The sequence below is a fragment of the Castor canadensis genome, chromosome 9, assembly GCF_047511655.1.
Source record: "Castor canadensis chromosome 9, mCasCan1.hap1v2, whole genome shotgun sequence".
NCBI lineage: Eukaryota > Metazoa > Chordata > Mammalia > Rodentia > Castoridae > Castor > Castor canadensis.
The window spans coordinates 115,667,478-115,695,161 of NC_133394.1; the positions used below are offsets into that span (position 1 = coordinate 115,667,478).

The 27,684-nt window shown below is 39.2% G+C and overlaps 1 protein-coding gene across 8 annotated transcripts in view; it reads left to right on the forward strand.

The window, feature by feature from the left end:
* Positions 1-27,684, forward strand: part of Tec (tec protein tyrosine kinase) — a 174,264-nt gene that overhangs the window by 19,010 nt on the left and 127,570 nt on the right. For 7 of the 8 annotated variants that reach the window (XR_012435812.1, XM_074042302.1, XM_074042306.1 and 4 more), the window contains exon 1: positions 16,197-16,278. The exons of the other annotated variant lie outside the window; for it this stretch is intronic. The gene's annotated coding sequence lies outside the window, so the exon portion shown is untranslated. Of the gene's footprint in view, positions 1-16,196; positions 16,279-27,684 lie in introns of those variants that run through there. 8 annotated transcript variants of the gene reach the window in all.

The window sequence follows — 27,684 nt, forward strand, 5'->3', positions numbered from 1 at the left end:
AAAATCTAAACATAGATCTGCTGTACGATCCAGCAATCCCACTCTTGGGGATATACCCAAAGGAATGCAACACAGGTTACTTCAGAGGCACCTGCACACCCATGTTTATTGCAGCGCTATTCACAATAGCCAAGTTATGGAAACAACCAAGATGCCCCACTACTGACAAATGGATTAAGGATTTGTGGTATTTATACACAATGGAATTCTACTCAGCCATGAAGAAGAATGAAATTTTATCATTTGCAAGTAAATGGATAGAACTGGAGAACATCATTCTGAGCTGGTTACCCAGGCTCAGAAGACCAAAAATTGTATGTTCTCCCTCATAGGCAGACTTTAGATCAAGGGCAAATACAGCAATGTGATTGGACTTTGGTCACATGATAAGCGAGAGCACACAAGGGAGGTATGAGGATAGGTAAGAAAAACAAAAAACATGATAGTATTTGACGTCTTCAATGCAAAGGAACTAATGCAGAAACTTTAAAGCAACAGAGGCCAACAGGAGAAGGGGATCAGGAACTAGAGAAAAGGTCAGTTCGAGAAGAATCAATTTAGAATGTAACACATTTGTACATGGAAGCAATGCTAGGAATGTCCCTGTATAGCTCTCCTTATCTCAACTAGCAAAAATGCTTTGTCCTTCTTATTATTGTTTATACTCTCTCTTCAATGAAATTAGAGATAAGGGCAGAACAGTTTCTGCCTGGAAGTGAGGGAGTGGGGGTGGAGAGGGAGGGGGTGGAGGGTACGGGGGTAGAAATGATCTGAACATTGTATGCACATATGAATAAACGAAAAAAAAAATAAAATGGTATCAAATGAATCCGGTGTAGTGGCTCATATCTATAATCCTTGCTACTCAGGAGGTAGAAATTGAACCTGTGATTACTTTCATAAAGTAGGGAAAAATGAATTTACCAAAACAAATAGAGAAATGTCTTTCGTTGCTTGTGGTACATTTCCTTAAAGAGAACTTGAATAATGAAGACATAAACTGTATTTATAGATGAAGATCCATTCTTCTGTGGTAAGCCATTCTAGTGTCTTAATAACCTTGTCAGGAAGTCTTCCTCCTATGTGTCATTAAATCTCTTCTGCTATTTTATTGTTTCTTTTACCTCTACCTGGAGTTTTAGCTTGTCACTTAGTCAATATTGTTACTGTGGTTAACCACAGAGGAAAAGTATCTTTATGCATTATGATTAACAATAACATGTAGGCTAAAGGATTAGATGTTCATTGAAAGCATTAAAAAATTATATAAGCTTCCACCATAATGCATCATAATTAACATTGGAATAAATACGAACAGGGACCAAATTATTTGCCTTTGTGGTCTATCACACTTCTTAAGCATATTGTCTAACAGTAAGTGATTATTACACAAATTTATTGAATTTTAAGATTTTAAAATTATTTTACTGATCACTTCCTAAGAATATAATGAATTTAAATATTTAGATTTTTTTAAACTCTGCATTAAAATCCAAATCAAGACTTGTAGATATTCTTTTTAAATGTTCTCATCCTCAAGAGGGTTTTTATCTGAACGTCCTCTAACCCCTTCAACCAGCTATAAAAGTATGTAATTCTGTGATTTTATGATTTGTTGACTCACAAATGGTAAAATTCAAAGCTAGTTATTATTCATATCCTGTACAGAACTTGCATAATTATCTCACCATCCCTGGCCAGAAAGGAAATGCAAATCAAAACCACATTAAGATTCTACCTTACTCCTGTTAGAATAGCTACCATCAAGAACACAAACAACAAATGTTGGCGAGGATGTAGGGGGAGGGGGGAAAAGAAGCTTCCTACACTGCGGGTGGGAATGTAAGCTACAGCCATTATGGAAAACAGTATGGAGGCTCCTTAAAAAACTAAAAATAGACCTGCCATACTATCCAGCAAGACCACTCCGAGGGTATTTGTCAGTCAGCTTACAACAAAAGTACCTGTACACCCCTGTTTATTGCAGCACTATTCACAATAGCTAAACTATGGAAACAGCCAAGATGCCCCACTACTGATAAATGAATTAAGAAAATGTGGTATTTATATTACAAGGGAATTTTTCTCAGCCACAAAGAAGAATGAAATTTTGTCATTCATAGGTAAATGGATGACACTGGAGAACATCATCTTAAGTGAAGTTAGTCAGGCTCAGAAGGCCAAAAGCTGCACGTTCTCTTTCATCTGTGGAATATAGACCTAATACAAATGTAGTAATATTATGCAACACTGGTCTCACTAAGGGGAGGCCACACACAGAAGGGATACGAAAACTAAGAACTTGAGTAAGGTTGATATACTCACTATTCAAGAATGAATATAGAAATTGTAAACAGATTGAAACTACCATAAGAAAGGGACTAAGGTAGAATGAAGAAAATTAGAGGAGATGAACCAATTGGGGTTATAATACATATATACATGGAAATATCACAAGGAAACTCCCAGTGTAGCTACCTTTATCACAAACAGGCTAAAATGTCATGTTTTTTGTTTTCTTTTTTCTTTTTTTTTCACCTACAAAAATCAGAGAACAAGTCCTGCCCAGAGGGGAGGGCTGGCAGCAATGGGAGGGGGGAGGTGTTGGGGTACGGGTAGGAGGGTGAATACAGTGCAATAAAATGTGTACACATGTAAGAAAATGCAAAAATGATACCTGTTGAAACTACTCCAGGAATGGGGGGAGGAGGAGATGGAGGAGAATGGTTGAGAGGGGGAATTCATGCATGATATATTGATACATTATAATAATCTGTGTAAATGCCACAATGTACCTCTCCACCCATCACAACAATAAAGGGAAAAAAATCTGCAAAAAAAAAAAGAACTTGCATAATTATGCCAGACCTATATTGTGAAAGGCAGAATTGAGCAGCCCTGTAGCCCAGTGGATTCAGAAAGCAGAGCTGAGAATCTCAACAATTTTCACTCAAGATGTCAGAGTGTATGCTATTTTTACATGTAATGAGGATTACTTAAAAAAAAAAAAACAGCTATATGCTTTAAATAGTCTTTTTCACACTCCATATTGACTCTGCACATAGCCTGAAACAAAACAGAATTAGAGTACAGTAGAAATACGAAAGGAGCCCTGTTGATAATCAATAGCTTTGAAAGCTTGTAAAATCATAGCACTTGTCAGGAGAAAGAGGGGGAAAACAGGACCTAGTCTCTAACACAGTTTCCTGTCCAGAGTTTTTTGTTTAAGCAATGGCCCAAAGGAATGGCAGTCCAGACCCAGGTGAATCGGGATGGGTCTGTTCCAGATTGAAGAATCTGCTCTAAAACAGGGTTGTCAATCCTAGTCTGGAAAGGCCTGCAATCTCTCTGAAGAGGTTTTAGTCAGTTTTAAGGTCCACTGAGGAATCTTATTCTCAGTAAAATGGGTAGGAATTCCTTCAGGTCACGAATGCAACCTGTGGAAACTCCAAAGGCACTGTTTCCCAAAATGTGACACCTAGGATGTCGCACCATTTTCCCCGCCCACTTTTCTGTGAATGTTCTGCCATGGAATGTTGACGATCCACACTGTTCAATATGGTGCTTGCATTAGTCAGGATTCTACGGAAGAACAGAACCAATCGTATATATGTGTAATTAATTATAAGAGGAGATTTACCAGATTGGCTTACATGATTGGAGGTTGGATAGTCCCCCAATGGCCAACTGCAGGGTGGAGAGGTAGGGAAATTGGTAGTGTCTCAATCCAAGAAGCCGGATTCTTCAGAACAAGACAGACCAAAGATGGAGCCCCAAGTTAGAACTGAAAGCCTGAAAGCCCCCAGGAGAGCTGCTGGTACAAGTCCATGTTCAAATGATGAAGAATCCGGAGTCTAATGTCCACAGATGACACCAGTAGCCAAAAACCCACACCTGCTGAAGAAGAATCCAATAGGGGAATGCATGAGTTTCCCCTTCTTCTACTTTTTTTGTTCCATCTGGGCCCCCAGCCTATTGGATGAGGCCATCCACACTCAAGGCAGGCCTTCTACACTCACTAGTTTGCTGACCCAGGGCTAATTTCTCTGGAGCCAGCCTCACAGGTATACCCAGAACTATGCTTTACTAGTATTTTAGGCATCCCTCAATTCAGTGCAGTCAGATTAAAACATACGCCAAAATGTGAACACTTAGTACACAAAAACTTTTTTGTGTACATTGCAAGTTGTAAAGATAACATTTTGGGTAAATTGGGTTAAATAAAATGCATTGTTAACATTAACTTTGTCTCTTTCTTTTTTACTTATTTAAGGATGGCTATTAGGACATTTTTTAAAATTACATTTGTGACCTGCATTTGAGGCTCTTATTATTTTCTATTGGACAGTTGTTGCACTGGATAGACACCATTGAAAGCACTCCCAGTCATCCCAGCATGGGATGACTGGGAGTCATGCTTGAGACCGCTAAAGAAGTTTCTACCCCGGGTGGAATGAGGAAGATTTATCTGATAGCCAGAAGTAAGGAGCTAGGGGCTGGGTACTGGTGCTGTCTGGAGCTAAAAGCAGATAAGGAAATGGAGAAAATTACAGAATTTTGCACTTTCAGCTTCCTGAAGTTTCCTAAGTAGATTTATTTAAGTGAAAAAATGTGAGTAAATTAAAAAATACAATAGTAGAGGTAAATCTGTGAATATGTAAATATGGCAATTTAAGTTTGTACCAAAATCAATGTGATGGTTTATTTAAGATTCTTTGAGTCCTGGCACTGGTGGCTCACACCTGTAATCCTAGCTACTCAGGAGGCAGGGATCAGGAGGATCACAGTTAGAAGCCAGCCCAGGCAAATAGTCCATGAGATCTTATCTCGAAAAAACCCACCACTAAAAAGGGCTGGTGGAGTAGCTCAAGGTGTAGGCCTTGAGTTCAAGCCCCAGTACTGAGAAAAAATTTTTTTGAATAAAACCATATATATGATTATTTTCTGGTTTTTTATTGTGAATCCTTAACTTTTCTACTTCATATATGTATATCAGTGTCATTCAAGGAAGGGAAGAAGCTCACTTCTCTGTCCTGCACTGTGTCTTTTCTAAGTTTCCTATTGACACCAAAGTGTCAATAGGAAAGTGCCTACACTTGAGATCCATGAGAGGAGTTGATGATATCCTGAGCTCTCCTTTTGGATGTTTTGGTCAACCCCCCAGGACTCACATTGCATTATTAAGGAAGAATGTTCAAGAACTTAGATATGGTACAAATCTTAAGATTATTTTTTGTGGTTAAATTTAATAATACAGGAAATAAAGTTAACAATACAGGAAATTATAAAGAGCAGGAAAACAGCCTCAGCTATGTAGGATAAAGACAATTTTAAATATCATTAATTGATATTCTCCCACAGAGAGAAATTTATTAATTTATTCACCTACTTGACAATTTGCTGAGAATCTCCCAGTGAGGTGCAAGGTAATTGTATAGTCAGTGCTAATTTCATGAAATCCTGCAGGTAATTAAAAAGAAATCCCACGCAAGACAATTTATACTTTGTATCTGAAAACTTCAAAACACAGAGACTAAAAAATGGCAAATAGGGGAAGAAGTTAAATAAAAGGATGTTAACTTTTACCTCTTAAAAAAGAGGATTGTCATCAGTTCTAGCATACTTCCTAATGACATGACAATATGGCAGGCCAAATTTTCCGAGGGGCTTTTTTCCCACTAGTGTTCAGAAGCCAATAATTAGGCTGAAGTACAGTTTTTGGACATCATGTTATATAATCAGCAACATGAAATAACATGCCATATTAGAAAAGCAAGCACAACCAAAGAGAGTTCGTGATAAGTCCTTTATTTCTGTTGTGTTTAAATTAGTTCTGGGGGAAAAGTGATCAGAAGAGGCAAAATTTTCTGCCATTGCAATACAGGCAATACAAAATGTCCTTAATTTGGGATTTATTTGGCTGAGCACCTCAATACAGAGATTTCTGCAAAATGGCAGGATACATGACTTGCTCTCAATTTTTTACATGACTAGTATAACTAGTCATTAGCTTTGAGCCTTCATCCATTTACCTGGCCAGAAATCCAATCTAAGTTACTATTCCAGTCCTTCTACTTACCTTCATGGAATCATGCAAGAATCACAGGCTTACACTGCCACAGGAACTTTGGGAAGGGCCCCATGCTTAGTCCTTGGACAGATGTTGACTTCATTCCCATTGATTCTTTTCTCTGATGTGACTGCTGGTCACTGGTAACCTGGTGGATGGGGCTGTGGTGAGCGAAGTTCAAATTGCTTGATGCATCTCTGAGTTCATTTGGAGGAGCTATGGACACATCTTGGCTGCTGCATATGAGTGGGGCCCTGAGAACAGCATTTCCTAGAAATCCTTCCAAACTCCAGATCCTACTTGTAGTCTGGGGATGGGGGTCGGGCATGCCAAAAGAAAAGCTTGAAAAAGGTCTTATGTCCTGACAGTATACTTAGGGAGATCCTAAGCAACAGGAGACAGTGGGGAGGAAAACCCAATGTGAGTGCGTTCTGTGGATTATGGATGTCAATACATGGGGTAACAGGGCCCTGAGCCTGCTGAAACCTTTCGAGCAGCATAGTTAAGTCCCTTTCAGAATTGTCTGCTTAAGAGTCAGATGAAGTAGCTTATGGCTATAATCCCAGCACTAAGGAGACTGAGGCAGGAAGATCACAAGTTTGAGGCCAGCATGGGCTACATATGGAGAGCTTGTCTCAAAAACAAAACAAAACAATTATCTACTTGAAGGACTGATGATGGAATAATGTACAGCTCCATCACCTTGTCCTCTATCTGTTGAGGGTGGATGTATTAGTTTGTGGCAATTACGAAAACAAAATATCACAATCTGGGAGAAATTAATTTTCTCACAGTTCTGGAAGTTTAGAAGTCCAAGATAAGGTGTTTGGTTCCACTTAAGACTTTCTTCCTGGCTTGCACGTACTGACTTCTCTTTGAGTCACCTGGCATTTTCCCTATGTGTACACTCTTCTTAGAATGGCACCAGTTCTGTGGAATTGTGACTTCATTTAACCCTAATTTCCTTTTGAAAGGCCCAATCTACCAATGCAATCATATTGGGGTTTAGGGCTTTAACTTATGGATCTGGGGGAGCATGATTCAGTCCATCACAGTTGCATTTGAAGGAGTTAAGGGTGGGGAGCAAATTCATATATATAAAGGGACTGGAAATTTGGATTGGTTTTTAATTTGTTTTGGTACTAGGGGTTGAATCCAGGGCCTCACTGCATGCTAGGCAAGTGCTCTACCACTTGAGCCATGCCTTCCTTCTCCTGCCCAGTCCAAAAATTCAGATTTGGATGAATTCAGAGGTGAAATAAAAGAGTCCATCTCAACTGGCTGGAAACACAGCCAATCTTTACTTTCCTCCTGGAGTAGGCTGTGTTTTTAAAGAAACTATACTTGTCTCTCTTCCCTGGAATCGATGTCTAACCCTGTCTTAAGCAAATTATCTAACTATTCTTTGACTTTCAATCTCTTGTCTATGGAATGGAATTAGTGATTCTTCCCGTATCACTGTGTTGTTGGGATGATTATATTGGACTAAGGGCTTGGACTTGTACCTAACTCAAAGCACTCAATAAACAGTGGCTATTGTCCTTATTAGTCATCAATTTTTCAAAAAAATTAATAAACTTTTAATTTAATTATAGATTTACATGCATTTGTAAGAAATAATATAGAGTTTGTATTTCCCAATTTTCCTCAATGATAACTTGCAAATCTCTAGTACAGTATCACAGTCAGGGTATTGACGTTAATAATACTATTTGGTGTCACTAGGTTTTGTTTTAGCCATTCTGATAACTGTACAGTGATATCTTAATGTGGTTTTAATTTGCATTTGCCAAGTGTTTGACAATGTTGAAAATCTTTTCAGGTGTTTATTTTGCTGTCTATTCTTGATTCTTCATGCTTTTTGCCCATTTTCTAAGAGGACTGTTTGTTTGGTTTGTTTGTTTTGCTGTTGAGTTTCAAGACCCCTTCATTTGGTCCTTTTTTTCCTCTTTTTCTTTTTGGTGCTGGGGATTGAACCCAGGACATTCTTAGTGTGTGCTCTACTACTGAGCTACATCTCCAGGTCACCTTTATATAGTTTTGATATTAGTTTTTGCTAGATATATGACTAGCAATTTTTTTACCAGTATATAGCTTTTCTTTTCATTTTCTTAACAGGATACTTCTGAAAGCAAACTTTTTTTTAATTGAGTTATAATTCACACAACACAAAACCAACCATTGTAAAGCACAAACATTAGTAATTTTCAGTATTTTCATTATGTCATGCAACCATCACCACTGATTCCAGAACTTTCCATCTCTCTCTCCCCTCCAAAAGGAAAACCCATATTTATTCACATTTTGTCCAAGTTCCTTTACTCTTACCCCATCCCTTGGGAATCAGTAACCAATTTTGTGTTTCTGTTGAAACACAAATCCTGGGTATTTCATATTTTGTAAGTGAAATCAATACAACATTTGACCTATTGTGCCTGACTTAGCATAATGCTTTTAAGGGTTATACACATGGTAGCATGTATCAGTTCTTATGGCTGAATAATATTCCATTGTGTGAATAGAATACGTTTTGTTTATTCACTCATCAGACGAGGGGCATTTGAGTTGTTTCTTCTTTTGGTGACTACAAATAATGCTGTTGTGAACATTCAGGGGCAAGTATCTGTTTAAGTACCTGTTTTCAGTTCTTTAGAATGCATATCTAAAAGTGGAATTGCTGGGTTGTAGGATAATTCTATGTTTAACTTTTTGAGGAAATGCAAATTGTTTTTCACAGCGCAATTTTTTTGTTTTCAAACAAATAAACCCCACTTGGTCAGGGTGTATAATTCTCTTAATGTATTACTGAATTTTATTTGCTAGTATTTTATTATACTCATGAACCTGTATTTATGAGGGATATTGGATCATAGTTTCTGGTTTCCTTTTTGGTACTGTATTTTTCTGATTTGGGTATCAGGGTTATACCAGCTTCATAAAATAAACTGGAAAGAGCCCTTTCCTTTTCTTTTTTTTTCTGGTAGAGATTGTGAAAAATTGAAGCTTATTCTTCTTTAAACGTGTGTTACAATATTCTGGTCTTCTTTGAAGACGTTTGAATGCTTACAAGAGTTTTCAGCTTATTTCATATTAGTTGTTACAGTGTGTGCTTTTAAAAGAATTGATTGAGTCCATCTACATTTATGTGTAGATGTGTTTGCAGTGTGCTCTTATTACTCTTTTGATTTCTGAAGGGTCTCTAGAAATACTTTCTGTTTCATTCTTAACATTGATAGCTTGGGTCTTCTCCCTTTTTATTTTTGATAGTCTGTCAATTTTATTGATTTTAAAAAAAACAACAGCAGCTTTTTCATTGATTTTTTCTTCATTGTCTTTTCTGTTTTTAATTGACTGATTTCTGGTTTCATCTTTGTCCTTTCCTTCTTGCTGTTTGGTATGAATTTATATTGCTCTTTTTTTTCTAGGTTCTTACAATGGGTAGATTATTCATATGAAACTTTGCTCTTTCTTTTTTCTTCCTTTTTTTTTGAGGAAAAGGAAGTAAGATTTATTATTCATCAGACAGAGAGGAGGACAGGGAGAGTCCACCTCTCAAAGCTCTGTCCTCCCAGCTCTGAGAGAAAATGTCCACTTTTTAAAGGGGAGTGCAGGGGCTCAGTTTGAATACATGATGAAATGCATGTCCCAGAACACATGTTTTGGATCACATCTCTGAAGCTGTGTGTCGTGGCTGACAGGTTTACTTCTCTTTTGGTCAGAGGCATAAGCGATAGCATACTGCTTCTATCCTTCATTCTGGCAAGAGAAGAATTCAGGCAACACAAGGAAATGTAGTGAAAATGATGGCAAAGTTTATTAGGAAAGAAATATACTTGCAACAGACCAAAAGTGAGTTATCTCTAGAGAGAAAATGAGAACAACCAGCTCTCCTCTTTCTAATGCATGCATTTACTGCTATAAAATTTTCTTTCAATACTGTTTAATTGTATCTCTCATATTTTGACATGCTGCATTTTCCTTTCTATTTAATTCAAAGTAGTTTTTGCTTTCCTTAAGATTTCCCTATTTGGTCCATGGATTATTTCCAAGTGCGTGGTTTAATTTCCAAATATTTGTTTGCAGATATGCCCATCATCTTTTTGTTTTTAATTTCTGGTTTTATTTCATTGTGATCAGAGAGCCCACTGTATGAGATTTCAATCAGTTCAAATCTATTGTGGTTTGTTTTATGATCCAGAATGTGGTCCCCATTTATAATTGCCTTAAATATTTCCTTTGCATTTCTGCTTGGAAACGAGAGGGTGGGGGGGAGTGGAAAGGGGTTGGGGGAAGGGGGGGGCAAGGGGAAGGGGGGAGAAATGACCCAATCATTGTATGCACATATGAATAAAGGAAATAAAAAACGAACTAAATAAATATATAAATATTTCCTTTGCATATTTTTAGCACCGCTCAGTGTTATAATTTTGCATCAAGTATCTATTATAATTTAGGAAAAGCAAGTTTAATATACCCATCTATATTTTTGCTTACTGTGTTCTTTCTTCTTTCCTAGTATTTGAAGATTCCTTCATTGATTGATTATTTTCTGTTTAGAGAACTTCCTTTGCCATTCTTTTAGGGTATATCAGCTGATGATAAGTGTTTTTAATTTTCTTTTACCTGAGAATATCTTGAGTTGTCTTTCATTTTTGAGGGATATTTTGGCTAGATATAGAATTTTGGAGTGGGTGAAGGTCATTTTATTTCAGCACTCAAAAAATGCCATACCTCTTACATCTCCAATGTTTCTGATGAAAAATCTGCTGACATTCAGACTGTTTTCTCCCCCACAGGTAAGGTGTCATGTTTCTTTTACTGCTTTCAAGATTTTTCTTTTTTATCTGTAACACAAAGAAGTTTGATTATAATGTGTCTTAGTGTGAACTTCTTGGTGTTTATCCTGTATGAGGTTTACCCTACTTCCTTGTCTGTTGGTTTGTGTCTATGGCCAAATATGGAAAATTTCAGCCATTATTCTTTGAATACTTTTTCAGCTCTGCCCTCTTCCTCTTTTGAGAATGTGATGACTCAATGGCCACTCTTCTATTATAGTTCATAGGACTAGTCATTGATTTTCTTTTTTTACCTTTGTTGTTCAAATTTGGTAATTTCTATTGCTCTAGAAACTAAGTTTACTGATTCTTCCCTTTATCCCTCCATTCTGGTGAAGCCCATTCATGGACTTTTAATTTTGGACATTGTATTTTCAGTTTTAACATTTTCATTTGTTTCTTTTTTATACTTTTTATTTCCTTTGTGAGACTTTCTTTTTTTTACTGATTCTTTCTCTCTCTCTTAGACTACTTTGTTTCAAGCATGCTTGTTATTGCTTAGTGAAGCAGTTTTAAGATGACTAATTTCAAATCTTTGTCAAGTAATTCTAACATCCCTGTCACCTTGGTGTTGTATCTAAAGACGGTTTTATTCATTCAATTTGATATCTTCCTATTTCTTGGAATAGTGAGTTGTTTTCAATGGGAACCAAAACATTTTGGATGGTATATTATTAGATCCTAGGTTTTATTTAGGCCTTTTATTTTAGTACTTCTGACATTGCCTTGGCAGGTCATCTTTACTATCTCCTGCCAGATGAGGGCAGAGTTTCCTACTCTGTCTTCATTGACACTTGGGGTAGTTCCTCTTCATCACTGCTGGGTAGGCTTGGATGTTTCATTTTGTCGCTCAGCTACTGATACCTCCCTGGTTGGGAAGGATGGGACTGCATTGTTACTGTTACCCACATGACTTCCAATGTCCCCATAGAGTGGGGGTGTGTGGTCTCAATAGTTTTATAGCATTGCTTGAACTTATTTTGGCTCTAATTATGTATTGTGTGTTATTTATATATATAAAATGCATAAGTAGTTTTATATGCCTAGCTAAATGAATTATAATGAAAATGTTTTGTTTCAAAAGGATTCATACTTCATTCAGCTTGAGAAACACTGACATGGGTGACTACCTGGCCCAAAGGCACGTGATGAGTCCTTAGAAAGTCACTGGAAATATTCAGATTGCCTCTAGGTTCTTTCACCTACATGAAGATAGAAGGGACTTGGGTCCTAACTCTGAGGCACAGCATGCCCAGCCTGATGTGGACTCTTCATATGTAAGTGAGAAAGAAACCCATAAGTTAGCTTTCTATTGGGCTGGAACACACTAGTGCAAACTGATTGGCTTAAGACAATACAAACTTATTCTTTGACAATCAGGTTGCAATCACAGGGTACATAAAGCCTTATGTCCTACTTTTTTTCCCCCCATATAAAAGTCTTCATAAGATTTCCTCCACTTTAATTTTTATTAATATACATAATATTTTTAATGATAGCCTGACATTCTACACTATATATATATATATATATACATACATATATATATGTAGCTTAAACATTTCCCTAATATTTGACATTTATTTTATCATTATACATTTATTTATTTAGCAGTGCTGGAAGTCAAAACCAGGGCATGCTAGGTAAGCACTTCACCACTGAGCTAGATCCCCAGCCCTTGGTTTTTTGAGACAGGGTTTCACTATGTAGCATAGGCCGACCTTGAACTCTCTAAGTAGCACAGACTGACCCTCCTGCCTCTGCATCCTGGGTGCTGAGATTACAAACATACATCCCATACCCAACTATATTATACTTTTATAAGCATATTTTGTATATAATGCTTTTTATTTCTTTTGAATTATTTGGCAACTGTTCTTGGTAGTATGATTATTAATTCTATGTCCAACAATGAAAACTTTTTCCCTTTCTTTTATGTAGTTAGTTCCAAAGAAGCAACTACTTTCAGTACATGATGGAAAGAGGCAGACATATCATATCATTGCAATGAAGTCATCTTTGGGTAGGATCAGACTCTCCATACAAGACTGATAAGATCTGTATTACTCTCATCATTGTATCATTCATTCGTCAAATATGTCTTCTTTATCTGGGACATGTTCCAGGTTCCTTTTTGGTAGGGAAGAAGGTTACAAAAAGGAAGCCAAAGACTTACAAAAAAAAGAGTGCAAGAAGCTCCAAATACAAAAAGTGGATTATTTACAAACCTTCCAGCTTGGGTCTGTATGTTTTCTTGCTTATGTGCCTGTGGGATCTACATGCAGGTTAAAAACAGGTATTTTATTCTCTCGAGGAACTGAAATTATGTCACTCTGATCTTGAGCATTTAAATTTTTTAGAAGTCATGGCGATATCCTATAAGAAGGAAGATCCTTGTGTCCAAGAAGTTTATTGTAAATGTCTTTTTTTTTTTGTACCACAATTTTATGAACATAAAGAAGGCAACGATGCTGTTTGAAGCTTCTTGGAGACAGAGTAAGAAATCTTAAGCCCACCACCACATTTCTTCCTTTGTCTGGGACCCAACATGAAAAGTTTGCATTATGTAGATGTAGATCCCAACTTTGTGTCTGTTTTCACATAAGAAATAACAGACAAGTAATAAAGACGAAACTGAAAAATAAAGCCAGCCACATTCTGAGTTCAGTTTTACCACTTTTTCATTGATGTAGCTGAGGTTCTCTAATGGTCTTTTTGTGTCTTTTTTTATTCCACATTTCTATTAGCACATATTAATTGTACAAGGTGGGGGCTTTCATTATCATATTTCCATACATGCATACAATTTACATTGATAATATTCACCCCCTTTATTACTCTTTCTTATCCCCCTTCCCTGCTCATTTTTCAAAAATCTTTCTTTGCAATTTTTAAGGATGGGTTCCATTATGACCTTTCATACAGGCATGCAAGGTACTGTCTTTTTGATAATATTCTGCTAAAAACTGTAGCCAGTACTCTCTACTCCATGATCTGTGGATGGCATGCTGTTGCAACACCTACTTGAATTGTTTAATTGATAGGGCACTGAATGCATTTCTTAGGAAACAGTATAAGGTTATGGAAATTACCTGAACTATTATTAAGAATTATTTTGATCTAGATGTTTTGTTTACAGATACGGACTTTTTAGTTTTAGTAAGAATTGGAGGAGGATTATATAAACCTTTTTTCTCTTATAATTTTAAGTTTTATGAGAGAGGTATGTGAAGGTCTGGGTTTGCTGCCTTTTTAATCAGACTTCATAAGCATCAAAAGCCTCTTTTACATTAAGTTAAAAATTTGAGCTACCAGAGTCATTCAGGGAGAACAGACCAAGTGATTGGAAATCAGTCGTTCTAGTCTCTGAATTATCAATTAACCCTACAGGCAGTGGTTCTTACCTTTTTGGTGTCAGTCAATATCATACAAATTCTAAGTCTTCCCATTTATGTATATGAGCATTTTTCTTGGGAGGAAATCAACTTTATTAGTATAATTGTATAACTATAGCTCACTCTCTGCACACACATTCCATTTATTGCATACAGTTTCAGAGTGCTCAAGACCTCCCCCAAACAATTTTTTTTGGGGAAAATTATGTTAACCAGTCCAAACAAGCATGTGAATGGTACAAGAGGCAGGAGAGTGTAGGGCAGGTAGGTGATCACAGGAATGAATTAGATTCATTCAGAGTACAGGTCAATGCCTTCTCTGGAGTGAAAGAAGATTGGAATCAGAAGGCCTCCATTCAAGTTCAGTTCTGTGCCTTCTTCCCATCCCCCTCTTTCCTAACCAATTGTATGATTTTTTATAGATGTCCTTAAAACTTAAAACCTTTCTGGCCCTTAAATTTTTTTGGGGTGGTTGTGTTTTGTTTTGTTTTGTTTGGGAACTGGGGTTTGAACGCAGGGCTTTGTGTTTGCAAGGTAGGAGCTCTACCGCTTGAGCCACACCTCCAGGTTTTTTTTTTTTGCTCCGGTTATTTTGGAGACAAGGTCTCATTTTTTGCCCATGACTGCCTGGATTGTTGAGATGGGGTGTCACTAACTCTCCCTTCCCTGCTCCAGCTGGGACTGACCTGGAACGATGATCCTACTGATTTCAGCCTCCCATGTAGCCTCCGGAGCCCTGGTATGATGATTTTTAACGAACTTGTCATCTCCTTACCTTCATCTTTAGGTTCGCTGCCTGTCCCATCATTCAGATCTCAGCTCCACTGTCACATTCCCCAGAAGCTTGGAGGACCAAGCTTCCTGCTTTATTTTAATCAAGACACTTCTCACATGTGAAATGGTTTCATTTATTTTACTTACCATCTTTCTCCGTATAAAATAAAACTCCCTGAGGACAGAGCTCTGCTTTGGATTCCCAGGCCTGTGACAGTTCATGGCATCAATGAGCACACCAGTGTGGTGATTCCGGACAGCACTGTTTAGTTAAAAGCCAAGATTCACAAGGAGACCAGGGTTTGAAGTTCAGCTTCTCAGTTTACCCCGTGAGTGACATTAGGCAATTATGTAACTTCTGCCTGCTTGACTTTCACCATATCTATGGGCTTTTGATAATATATACTTCATTGAATTTTTGATACAAGTACCCAGAACAGCGCCTGGTACTTAGTGAGTCTTACGAGAATGTTTCTCCTCTCCACGAATGAAGTGCTAATACGTTAATAGCGTACATAGGGTCACATTATTGCCTCTGGGTTGCCAATAAAATGACTTATTCTTTTGGTAAAAACACCTTGCATCCTTCCAGGACACCGCTTCAGATCCCTGGTCCCCCACCGCTTAGCAGAAGGGGAGGTGCAATTTCTCGTTCAGACAGGGCTCCCAGTCACCCCCAGGTGGCACTGCTAGGAGTCCTCCAGCCGGGGATGTACGAGACCCCATGGGTCGGTTCTCCTGGGATGGGAATCTCGGGTCTAGGGAGCCCCAAAGCCGCGTCAGAGAATGCATGAACAGCTCTTTGAAACTCCGGCTGCGAGAGCTAGCGTTTTACTCCCGCCTTGGTCTTGAATTCGCTGCAGGGCGGTGGGAACCTGTGGCCCTGGGCCGCAGGGTAGGGGCGGAGCTCTCGGGGACGGGGCGGGGCGATCGGGGGGCGGAGAGATCGGGGGGTCGGGGCGGAGTTCTTAGTGATGGGGCGGGGCGGGGAGAGCAGAGCGATCAGGGATAGGGCGGGGCAGAAGGGCGGAGCAATCGGGGACAGGACGGGGCGGAGGGGCGGAGCTCTCAGGATGGGGCGGGGCGGGGCGGGGCGGGGCGGGGCGATCGGGGGCGGGGACGGCGGGCGTCAGTCTCGGAGTCTGCCGCGCGGTTCAGACCTCGCACTGTCCCCGGCTTGGCGCAGCGGGCGCGCTCTAGCCAGGTAAGGCTTGGGGACATCCTGGGACCGCGGACTCCGAGAGGGGAGGGACGGGACGCGGGTGCGCACGGACTGAGGTGGCTCTCACAGGCCCAGAGACCGACTGTCGTGGAACGGGGAAGGATTTTCTTCCTTTCGCATCTCGGGGAGCGTGGGCTCTGTATGCCAGGTGAGGGGCCGGTCCCCTTCGGTCCGGGAAGAAAGGACAGGTGCGCGTCCCCGTGCGGCCGCGCTTTCCTGGCGGCTGCAGCGTTTCGGGCTAATGGGCTCCAACTCTGAGCTCTCATAAGCGGCATCCGCCCCCTTTTTCCTGGCGTCCCCGGCCCAGGCCACTCGCTCGAGTTCCCTTCCCAGCTCAGCGACAGGGTTGATTCGCCTCTCTGACTTGCCTTGATTGAAAGTTGGCAGAGTCTAGTTGCTCGTGTCCGAGTGCCTCATTTCATAAAGTTCTTTTTTTTTTTTCCTTTTCTTTTCTGGGAGATGATTTTTGAACCTGAAAACAGGGGCTCTGGAGACTATATGGAAAAATTAGGGCCTTGACTCAGGATTGTGCACTTTTCCTGGGATTGTAAAATTCCTTTTGACATTTTTTTCCTCGCATGGACGAATAACAGACATGCTGTGCTGAATATCAGGCTCTGGAGCGATCTGATCTCTTGCCAGTCTTTGGAAGGTGGTATATTTAATTAGAAAAGTTGATCTCAGTGTTAAGTTGGAACAACAGGATGACTGGTGGTTAAGTGGGTTTGAAGGCTATCCAAAATAGTTATACGTTTTGAACATATGCCCTCTGTTTTTCCATTGAGTGTCCATTTTCCTCTTAGGAAATTCTGACAGTTTACTCCCTTCTAGATAATTCTCTCCTACAGAGCTGGGGAGGGGGAAAAATAAGCACCAATACTCCAGTAGGTCTCCCAAATAAATTTTGAGATGTAACAGCTTAGTTTATGACACTGGTAGCTCCTTAGCCTGCAAGAATCATGTGTGGTATGGAATACCATGATTTTTATATGGGGAAAAGAAAATTATGGCTCCTGGAGGCTGAGATGGAAGGATATGAGTTTGAAGCTAGACTGGTCTGTGTAGTGGAACCCTGTCTCAAAAAGAAAACAAAACCAAAAACAATTAACAAAAAAGAAAAGTATGGATAATTTTTCATATTAATTTTTAAATATTTAGTTAAATTTTCAGTGTTTACAAAAGATACGTTCTTTCCCCTTAGTCCAGTTAATCTGATCAGTATATTACTACTCTTGCCAATTCAGGATGCTTACCGTAGTGTGTTTATTTAATGGTCTTCATTTTTCCCACAGGGTGTGTACATTCTGGTTCGTGGAACTGTACAGGGCAAGTGTTGTAAACACATGCAAATCAGTGCTGTGCTCTAATTGATAATGCCTTTGACCCACATGGTCCTTGCCCTAGAATTTTTGAGTCTTCTCCAGTAGGGAAGAATGTAGAATATTAATGTGTGCTCTAGCACTTTCAAACTGTTTACCTACCTTATTCTGTTTTGAGGTGGTCTTATTTTCTCTGTAGCTGGCTACTCAAGGGCTCTCTTTCATCACACTATAGGTAAAGCTCAGAGAATGGCAATCTTTGCTCCCTGTAGTTGACCCTTGATTGGGAGGTTGGAGGGTTTGTGAGTAGTGACTGGCTCACGTCTATGCTTGGAGAATTACTGGCCTGCCTGCCTTCCTCCAGGCCTCCAGGACACCAGGTGCCTGGTCCTTGGGCCTCCAACTGCACTATAGGTTCCTCCAGGTTGACTAGGTTGGTGCATCTCCTGTCTTCCTCTGCTCTCCCAACTCCTTGGCTTCCACTCCATTCCTCCCCAGACCCCCCTCCCTTAAGGAGAATCACCTATTGTGGTGATTGGTCCACAGAGTCAGCAGGGGTGTTGATCTTCAGCCTGATGCTCATTGTATAGTCTTTACTCTGCCCTTTTTTTGTCTGGTCTACTACAGGCAAATGAAGTAACTAAGTTGAGCCCAGATCAAAAGTCCTGAGAGCCAGCTGTTTTGGCTAGATTAGGGTCATATATTGGACATTCAAGTCTGTTAGAAATTGGCTCATGGTCTTTGGCAGTTGTAAAATTATCCCATTTTCTGTGATGAGGTCATCAGAAGTGCTTTGTTGAAAACAACAAAGTAGTTGCCTGGACCTCCACATTTGCCTCACCTGGGCTTGTCTTTTATTTCTGCCCTGATCCAACCAGTCCTTGGATGGGATTATAGCTATTAATTTCCCCATCATATTTGACAGCTCAGAGCTCAGATGACGATAGCTACTGTGGAGTACCTGTAGAAAAATTGCATTTTCTTTTGTTTGTAGGAGACAAGAAGTTTTTTCAAAACAGGTTGAGGTTGGGGAAATGAAAGAATGAACAAATATAAATATATGTGGGCAGAGAAGCCTGTGTGGTTTTCTTTTGCTTTTTAGTTTTAAAATTTTAATCAAGTTGCATTTCTCCCTTTCCTGAAGCGAATTCATTGGCACTTAATGCTTGAAGTTGATGCTTCCTGAGTTTCTCAGTTTTAAGCATTATCTGTTGACTTCCCACTGTGGAGGAGGATAAGTTGGCTCATTTTCCCTCCAACCCCCAACACTGCACAGCTTCCCTGTTTCCTTTCCTTGCAACAGTTAAAACAGAATGTTGATTAGTGGCTAAATCAATATTAATAGCTAAGCCAAACACAACTGTTTTGTTTTCCTTGGTGTTAATAATTACTGTATTTGATCCTTCTTCTCAATTTAACCTATAACTCTTGACCAGTTTTCTAAATCTTCCCTTGAAGTGTATCAGGTCTCTGTCAATTTCATTTCCCTCTAGAAGTCAGTCCTGAGCCTCTTGGCTTGTTGCAATCTGGAGTGGTTGCCTTCTACATATGGGACATAGTAGTTACCCTAAGGCCCTCCCTTCATCAGCATGCTGGGGATTTCTGTTATCTCTGTCCTGTGTTGGATCTCTTGGTATCCGGTACTTTCCTTTATTTGGTGGATTCCCTAGTTTTAGTAGTGCAGGTCCTCAACAGCTTCCTGGAAAAGGATGCATGGGATGTCTGTCTTTCTGAGTTCATAGATGCCTGAAAATATCTCTTTTTCTACAGACAGTTTATAGTTTGGCTGAGTGTGGAATTCTAGGATGGAAAACCTGAAGGCATTGTTTCATTGCTTTCTCAATTGTGGTACTGCTGTTGAGAAATTCAGAACTGTTCTGATTCCTCAAGTTTTGTTTGCCATCTGTGTACAGGTTGCATACTTACTGTGTCCTCTCCAAAAGTTTATAAATTTTCTCTTCTCCACAATCCTTAAATTTTATGATGTTGTGCTTTGGTATGGATTTGTTTTCATTCATTGTGCTGGGTTCTTTGAATCTGGAAATGTATCCTTCAGTTTAGGGAAGGAAACTTTCTTGAATTATGTCATTCCTAATTTCTTTCCTCTGTTTTCTGTGGTGTTTCTTTCAGAAACTCTTGTTCAGATATTGGATATTTTAGACCAGCTCTCTAATTTTCTTACTTTCTTTTGTAATTTCTGTGTTTTTATTTCCTGGAACTACTTTTTGGGAAGTTTTTTTTCAGTTTTATTGTCTAACCCTTCCACTTCCTCAGTATAATACATATATATATATATGTTTATGTTTTTTGTATCTATTGATTTTTTGTTTTTGTTTTATGGACCCAGGGTCTTTTCTCCATGGGCTGCTAAATGCCTTTTTTTTTTTTTTGGCAGTACTAGGGTTTGAACTTAGGGCCTCATGCTTGCTAGGCAGGCACTCTACCACTTGTGCCATTCCACCAGCCCTGCTTACTGTCTTTTGAGAGGTCGTTTTATTTTTTTTCCTCCTTTTGTGCACAAGACTCAGTTTGCAAAAGTTATTCTTGTCTTTTTACTGTTTAGAGCTCTCTCTCACGTGGGGGGCCTTTTCTCATATTTCAAATTGTTTTTCTGCTTCTATTAGAGTAAGAGTGGGAGATTAAAACGCTGCAGGTATGGACAGACTTGTTGACCATCAGCTTCATTGTTGGGGGATCTGCTGGACCTCTCTTTGGGGGAACCTTTGATGCCATTACATCTTGACTTGGTTAGAATATTCTGAGAAACCTCTTCCAGTCTGCATGAGGTTGAAGGAGAGCCTGCCTGTCAGGGGTATCAGAAGTAAGTGGAGAAGAAGGCTGGAAGTCTCAGCCTTCAGTGTGCAGATGTTCATAACCCCTCCACGCTGTTTTACTTAAGGCACCTGACCTGTTCTTGATGTACAGAGACTCTGAGGGCTGGGTGGATGAGGAGGAAACTCCAGGTGTTTTGCTGGGGGTAGAGGAGAGACAGCCTCCTAACTGTTCAGAGTGGCTGAAGAGATGTGGGAGATCCAATTTTCTAAAGAGACTTCCAGTCAATTCTCTTTCTTTTTTAGGGCACCCCTTTCCCACAGAAGGTCCATTTGCCTTTAATTACAGAGGCTTTTTGGAGATTCTATGATATAAGTCAGATTGTTGAGTGTCTTCTCTCCACCCCACCAAAATGTCTCTGTCTCTTCTTTCATTCTCTTCTATCCTTGCTAGTTTGTACATTAAAGAACAGATTCCTTCACTATCATTTTATTGGGAGCAAGAGTAGAGGTTTTTGTTCAACCAGCCATTAGTGCCTGTAATATGTATTTCTTCATCAGCCTCTACCCTTTTCACTTGAGGCAGTGGCTGCCATTTTCTCTGCCTTTTCCTACAAGTAAATATTTTTGAATCAACCTGGGTTATGCTTTCACCAAGAACAGTTGGGACCTGAGATTCCTCTGTAAGTGTCCACTACTTATTGTTGTCACTAATTGTTACAGGTAAAATCTACCTGTAAACGTACCTTAGGTGGCATGTGGCTTACTGGTTGTTCATCTCTTGTTCCTATTTCTCTAGGAAATCTGGGAAAACTCAGTCTGTCTCATTGGCCTCAGAACCTCTCACATTTCAGTAAGGCCAGGTTCTGTAAGTTTACTATTATTTCACTTTGAAAGGTGGGCCTAGTGTCACTGGTGGCTATGTGGCTTCAGTGACAGGTAGCATGGCTTTCTTGGAGGCCAGTATACCTCACAGCTGCTTTCCCAGAAGCAAGATCTTCTCTTCCCATTTTCAAGCTCATGTCCTTTTTGGAATGTGCATCAAGTTCCTGTTGCTGGCTGGCTGAACAGAGATGACTGACCAACCCTGCTCCTTACAATTTTCCCAGCCCTAGTTTACCGCTGAGTCACCCCAAGTTCCCTTCTGCAGGGTGACCTTCCAGCATTCTCTCCCAGTAGCCTCACAGCATCAGCACTCTCTATGGTCACACACAGCGCATCAGCCTCCACTGAGGGAGGGAGAGCCTTGTTCTCCAGACACCTTACCTTCTCTGTCCCCCATGATGGCAGCTGTACCTTGGGAAGGCAGCAAACAGAAGCGCTGGCAATGACTTCAGTGGAGAGGGTGTGGTAGTGACTTTATCTCCGGTAGGATGGCAGTGGAGAGGTGATTAGAAAAGACTTATTCATCTGGTCTCCAGTAGCTGTTAATGAATGAAAGTTTGGCCAGGGAGCAGCCTGCAGAACTCACTCCCCACAACTGTGCTGTCACAGGCCTTCTTTCCTTTCCTCAGGAAAACGTTTGAAGCCATTGCAGCCTGTTTCAAATGCAGCGTCATTTCCTTGAATGTCCTAAGAGCTTCACATAAGCTTTTTTGTTATCTTCCCAGATGGATAGCAAGCTCTCCTAGGGAAAGCACAATTTTTAATAAATCACTGATCAATACACTGAATGAATTTTTCCAGATCATTTTGCAGTTACAAAAAATATTTGGTCAGAATTATCCAAGCTGTGTCCAGTAATCTAAATTTACCAAGTTCTTGACTTTCATTTCATTTTGTCTATATAGATGGAAACAGTTTCAGTTTTTCCAAGAGTATTGTTTTTCATATTCTTTAGAAATATTCCTCACTAAAACATAAATTATTATTACTAGCATTTCCCATCTATGTATTTATTAGCATTATCTTGATTTTTATGTTAGAGAGGAATGACTTTTGGAGGAGGGAGGAAGTATGTGTGGTTAGGTTGTATAGTCTGGGTGTTTTATGTTTTTAAAGGAGGAAAACCTTTATGTGGATTTTAGCAACATTTATGTGTTTTCCTTTTGTAACTGTATGTCATTCATTTTCAAGGTTAAAAGCTTTTGAAATGCTTAGCTACAGAGTACCAAACTAATAAGAGTTTATTTTTTCTCTCTTCATTAACATATGTTATTTGTACAAAGGAGAAGTGATAGACATTAAATAATCATGTATTAGGAGATTCTGATCCTGCCAAACTCCCTGTCAAATATCCTACTTCCTTTAGTTTTCATTTTTGTGAAGTTCTGATTTAGTAGGAAAAAAAAATTTAACTTTTCTTTATCTTGCATGGAGTGCCAACCTACAGTGCCCTTTTTTTTTGATACTATTTCCTTAGGAATTCATGTTCTCATATCATCTCTAATCTTAGGTTTCAGTCACAACTTGTGGGATCTTCACATGACTGTTCCCAAAATGAAACTGTGACTCCTTTCTTTTTCCATACATAGGAGTGATTTCAAGTTTCATTTTTCTTATCCCTCTTTTTCTTTCTCTCCTCTCTTCCTTCCTCTTTTTTCTCCTATTCTCTTCCTCCTTTTTCCTTTTTTTTCTCCTCCTTTTTTGGTGGTACTGGCATTTGAACTCAGGGTGTCACACTTGATAGGCAGGTAGTCTACTGTTGAACCAAGCCACATCCCCAGCCCTCAAGGTTCATATTTCTGCCAGTATGATTTATGTATGCAGTATAGTTAGTTTTTGTCATTAAGATTATTCTTACTTTATAGAAAGTTATTGGTTTCTTTTTCATTTTCATGCTAAAGTAAAGTTTGATCTTTTAGCCATGCAGAGAAACAGAGGTACAGTTTCATTGGGCTGTGAAAGTTGCCAAGTATGTAAATGTAGGTATGCATGCTTTTTAATTGTTTTCTAAGGATTGCCAATGTTTATCACTTAGTTAAAGCAGTTATAGAAGCATTGCATTAAGGAATTCTTGGTCATAAGTTCTGGAGTCATAATGGGAAGATGCGTTTTGGGCTTAGAGTTTTTGACACATTCTCCTACCTTCCCAGGACTAAGGATAGATCTCTGGGTACCATCAGTGTTCTCAGACTTGGTATGCTCCTTGGATTTTCCTTGCCATCATTATGATCTGTATCATAATCCAGGTGTGGTGCCACACATCTGTGATTCCAGCACTCAGGAGGCTGAAGCAGGAGGATTATGAGTTCAAGGCCAGCTTGGGCTATAGAGGGCATTCAAGGCTAGCCTGGGAAACTCTCCAGGTGTTGGAAATTTGGATTGTTTTCCTCTTGAAAAATTAAAAAAAATTCTAAATTAATTAATTAATGTTTGGATCAGACCCAGAATCTTGCATATGTTAGGCAAGTATTTTACTATTGAGCTACACCCCCAAGTCCCTACCTTTTTAAAAAAGTAAGTAGTGTTGATGTACTTTTTGTTTTTTTTTCCCTTTGAGGGTTATTTCCATAGAAAATACTTCTCAAAATACTACTCTGGGGATTGAGGATTTCTAGACTCTGCTATCCACTGTCAGGACATAAAAAAATCATTAAAAAGGCACTAACTATAGGTTATCTAAAGTTTTCATTATCCTCCTTTTGACCTTTTAGATAAACAGTATCACACTCCTGAGACAGCAGGTTTAGCTAGAACCCTTGATGCTGTGTAATATACCTAGTAATAGGTCACATTATACAGTTAAGAGAATCTGACAGGCCCACTTACAGATGCTATGTTTTTAACTTATTATTACTGATTATTATTTTGCAGTACTGGGGATTGAACCTAGGGCCTCATACTTGCTAGGCAATGATTTACCACTTGAGCCATGCCCCTGGCCCTTTTGTTTTTTCAGATAGGGTCTGGCTAACTTTTTGTTGGAGCTATCCTTAAACTTGTGATCCTCCTGCCTATGCCTTCTGAGTAGCATGGTCTGGGCCACCTTGCCCAGCCAGAAGCTATGTTGTCGTTGGTGGTAATTTCATTCATTTGGATGATTGGTAGGTAAAGTCTCCAAGGATCTGTAACACAAGGTATAGAGGTTGTTATGGTAACCGTGCAACTCCCTTTGACTTCTGTCCCTGGTCCAGGGTTTATGAACCTTCCTGTGAGCCAGCAGGCATCAGCAGTCCTTGGGAAATTCCACCCTCCCACTCATTTCCCTATTCCTTGACCAGGTGAGTAAGCAGGGCTCAGTAAGGTGTGTGGGCAACTAGCAACATTAGAGAAGTTTGCATTAATGTAGTTTCTTGATAAAGAATTCACTAAAGCAGAGTGAATTCCTGCTTAGATTTCCCCTTGATATCTTTCTTGATATCATATTCTACTGTTTAAAGCCTTGCCTGTATTTCTAAGTCAACTATTAACTGGAGTTATGTTCCCATACTTTAGGTCTTCTATCTATTAAACAAAGAATAATGACACATAATTAATAGTCCACTTCAGAAAGATTCTTGGCCAAATGCTTATAAAGAGCTCTGAGCTTTTTTGAGAGTGTTTTATACACATTTATGGACAATGAAATGGCTTGCTCTATTTGCCAGAGGACATCTCTGTATGATGCCCATTTTATAGATGAGAAAACTGAGCCTCAGACAAGATGATGACTTGCTGAGAATCTTTAATTCTCAGTGCATTGTCTGTGGAATTTAATTTAATGCAGTGTCTGTGGAATTTTCTCACACTTGGTGGAACAGGTAGAATCTAAAATTCCACGTGATGATGCGTGTGGGGAAAGTACATTTATACTGCTTTAAGCAAGTGCAACCTTTTTTTGCGGGGGAGGGGAATAAGCTGCTCCTTTGTAAGGAGAATTCGTGTTTGAAAAGTTCACTAGTGTTCTCAAGGAGCATTAGATAAATAGAAAAGTTGGATTAATTGTGACTTTCAACGTTTAGGAAAGATTCCACACAAAGCTATTAAATATAGTCTGTGAGATTTTGGGAGAAATATTTTTAAAAATCAGGACTTAAAAGATGAATAAAAGAACAAAATGACAGACTAAAAGACAGAAATGGTGGTGAGGATGTGGGGTAAAGGAACCCTTATACACGGTTGGGGGGAATGCAAATTAGTGCACCTACTGTTACAGAAATTCCTCAAGAAAACTACCATATGGTACTGTTATGCCATTCCTGGGTATATGTCCAAATGAGTGTAAGTCAACATACAATAGAGGTACCTGTCCTCTATGTTTTTTAATGCACAATTCACAATGGTGTCTCAGTCAACTACTAACTGGAATTATGTGCCTTTCGGTGGGTGAATTGATAAAACAATGTGGTACATATACACACTGGGGATGAAATTATGTCATTTGCAGGAAAATGTATGGAGCTGGAGATCATCAAATTAAGTGCAATAAGCCATACTCATAAAGACAAATATCACATGTTTTCTCTTACATGTGGAATCTAGATTTAAAGAAACAAACACAACATGACTGCAAATGGGATGGATGGGGGCAGCTGGGCAGAAGGAGGACAAGCAATGGGAGCATGAATGTGATAGAAGTACGTTGTATACATTATATGAAAATGCCCTAATGGAACCCATTATTTTGTATGGTAAAAAAGTTGTTTTTTTTTTTTTAAAGAACAAAGGTTAGAATATTTCTCAGGATACAAAAGTGATTGAACTAGTCAGATTATGATTTTTATTTATTTATTTTTTTGGTGAGACTGGCTCTTGAACTTAGGGCTTCCTGGCCCCCTACCACCTGAGCCACACCTCCAGCCCATTTTGCTTTGTTTATATTTTGGAGATGGAGTCTGGTGAACTGTTTTCCCAGGCTGGCCTCAAACCGTGATCCTTTTGATTTCAGCCTCCCAAGTAGCTAGAATTACAGGCATGAGCCATTGGTGCTAGGCTTATAACTTTTTTATTTTGAGATAAGGTCTTGCTATGCAACCTGGGTTGGCCTGGAACTTGCTAGATAGCCCAGGATGACCTTCAACTTGAAATTCTTCTGTCTCAGCCTCCTATGTGCTGGGATTGTAGGAATGCACCACCATGCCCAGATGAATTATTGTTTTTTACAAGAAATGTAATATATCAGAGGGTCCATAGTGTACTCCTAGTTTACAGTCAACAGGAACCTTCAGGGACATGGCCAAACTGCTAATCTTAAGACTATGAAAATGGCAGGGAAGTGGTAAAGAATGCATTTAGGTGACATAAGTACATCTGTACTTGCAGATACACATCCTGGTTTTTGATTTGAGAAGGAGATTCAGATATTACTGTAAAACTTAACTGAGGACGTTTATAGAGTGTATGACTTAGAACAAAAAATGCTATGTAACTCTTAGCTGCTGTCAAAGATAACATAGAAATGCCATTTTCCTGATGTGACAGCATCTAAGATAGTTTCTGCAGATTTCATGAATGTGCTTTAAGACATAGTAGACAAAGAGAAAGCAAACCAACTTATCAGGGCTATAAAAGACTGAGTAAAACACTCCTATCCTGCTGTTCATTCTGGAAAGAGGAATGAGGAGATAGGTGGACAAGCAGCACCTTCTTATATTTCAGAAACTGAGCCAAATCATACAAGGGAAGCCTTCATTTGTATCCTCTTTATTCCCAAATAATAAACGTTACAAATGTTTATTGAGTACATGCCATATGCCTGGCTCCATGCTAAGTTCTTTATCTGGATTTTCACAGTTAATCCTGTGAAATGAGTAAGGTTATTTCCAGTGTTTTACAGGTGAAGAGACTGAAGTTCAGAGAGGTTCTATAATACTTGGATGTGGTGGAGCCAGAGTTCAGAATAGTGTAGTCTGAGGCCAGATTTCTGTGTTATCCTGAGCTCGGTTCACTGAGTTTAGGTGCCCCATTTCTTGCTGTTGTATTTGTCCTCTTGGTAGATAAAGCTGAACAGCCTAGGAGCAAATACAAAAGTCTGTTTCAAATAAAACCAGAGCAATTAGTTTCTAGGGGCATTGCCTTAAGTCCTTAACCCTGTAGGTTCTGAGATGTCTTCATAGAGCACTGTCAAGTGAAAATATTCTGTGAGCCATATGTGTAACTTAAACATTTCTAGAAACCACATTTAAAAAGGAAAATGGGTGAAGTTAATTTTCATAATGTAGGCTATGTAACCCAATATATAAAAATATTATAATTTTACCAGGTAATCATACAAAAATTATGAATGAGATACTAGTAACAACTCAGGAGCAATACAAGAGAAAAAAAATACAGAGCAGTTCAGTACAGTATCTTTTGTATTGCAGTGATAAAATGAAATGTAGTTCTACTACCCATAAAGTTGTGGTTAACAGAAAGATATTTTAGAGTGCTTCAGT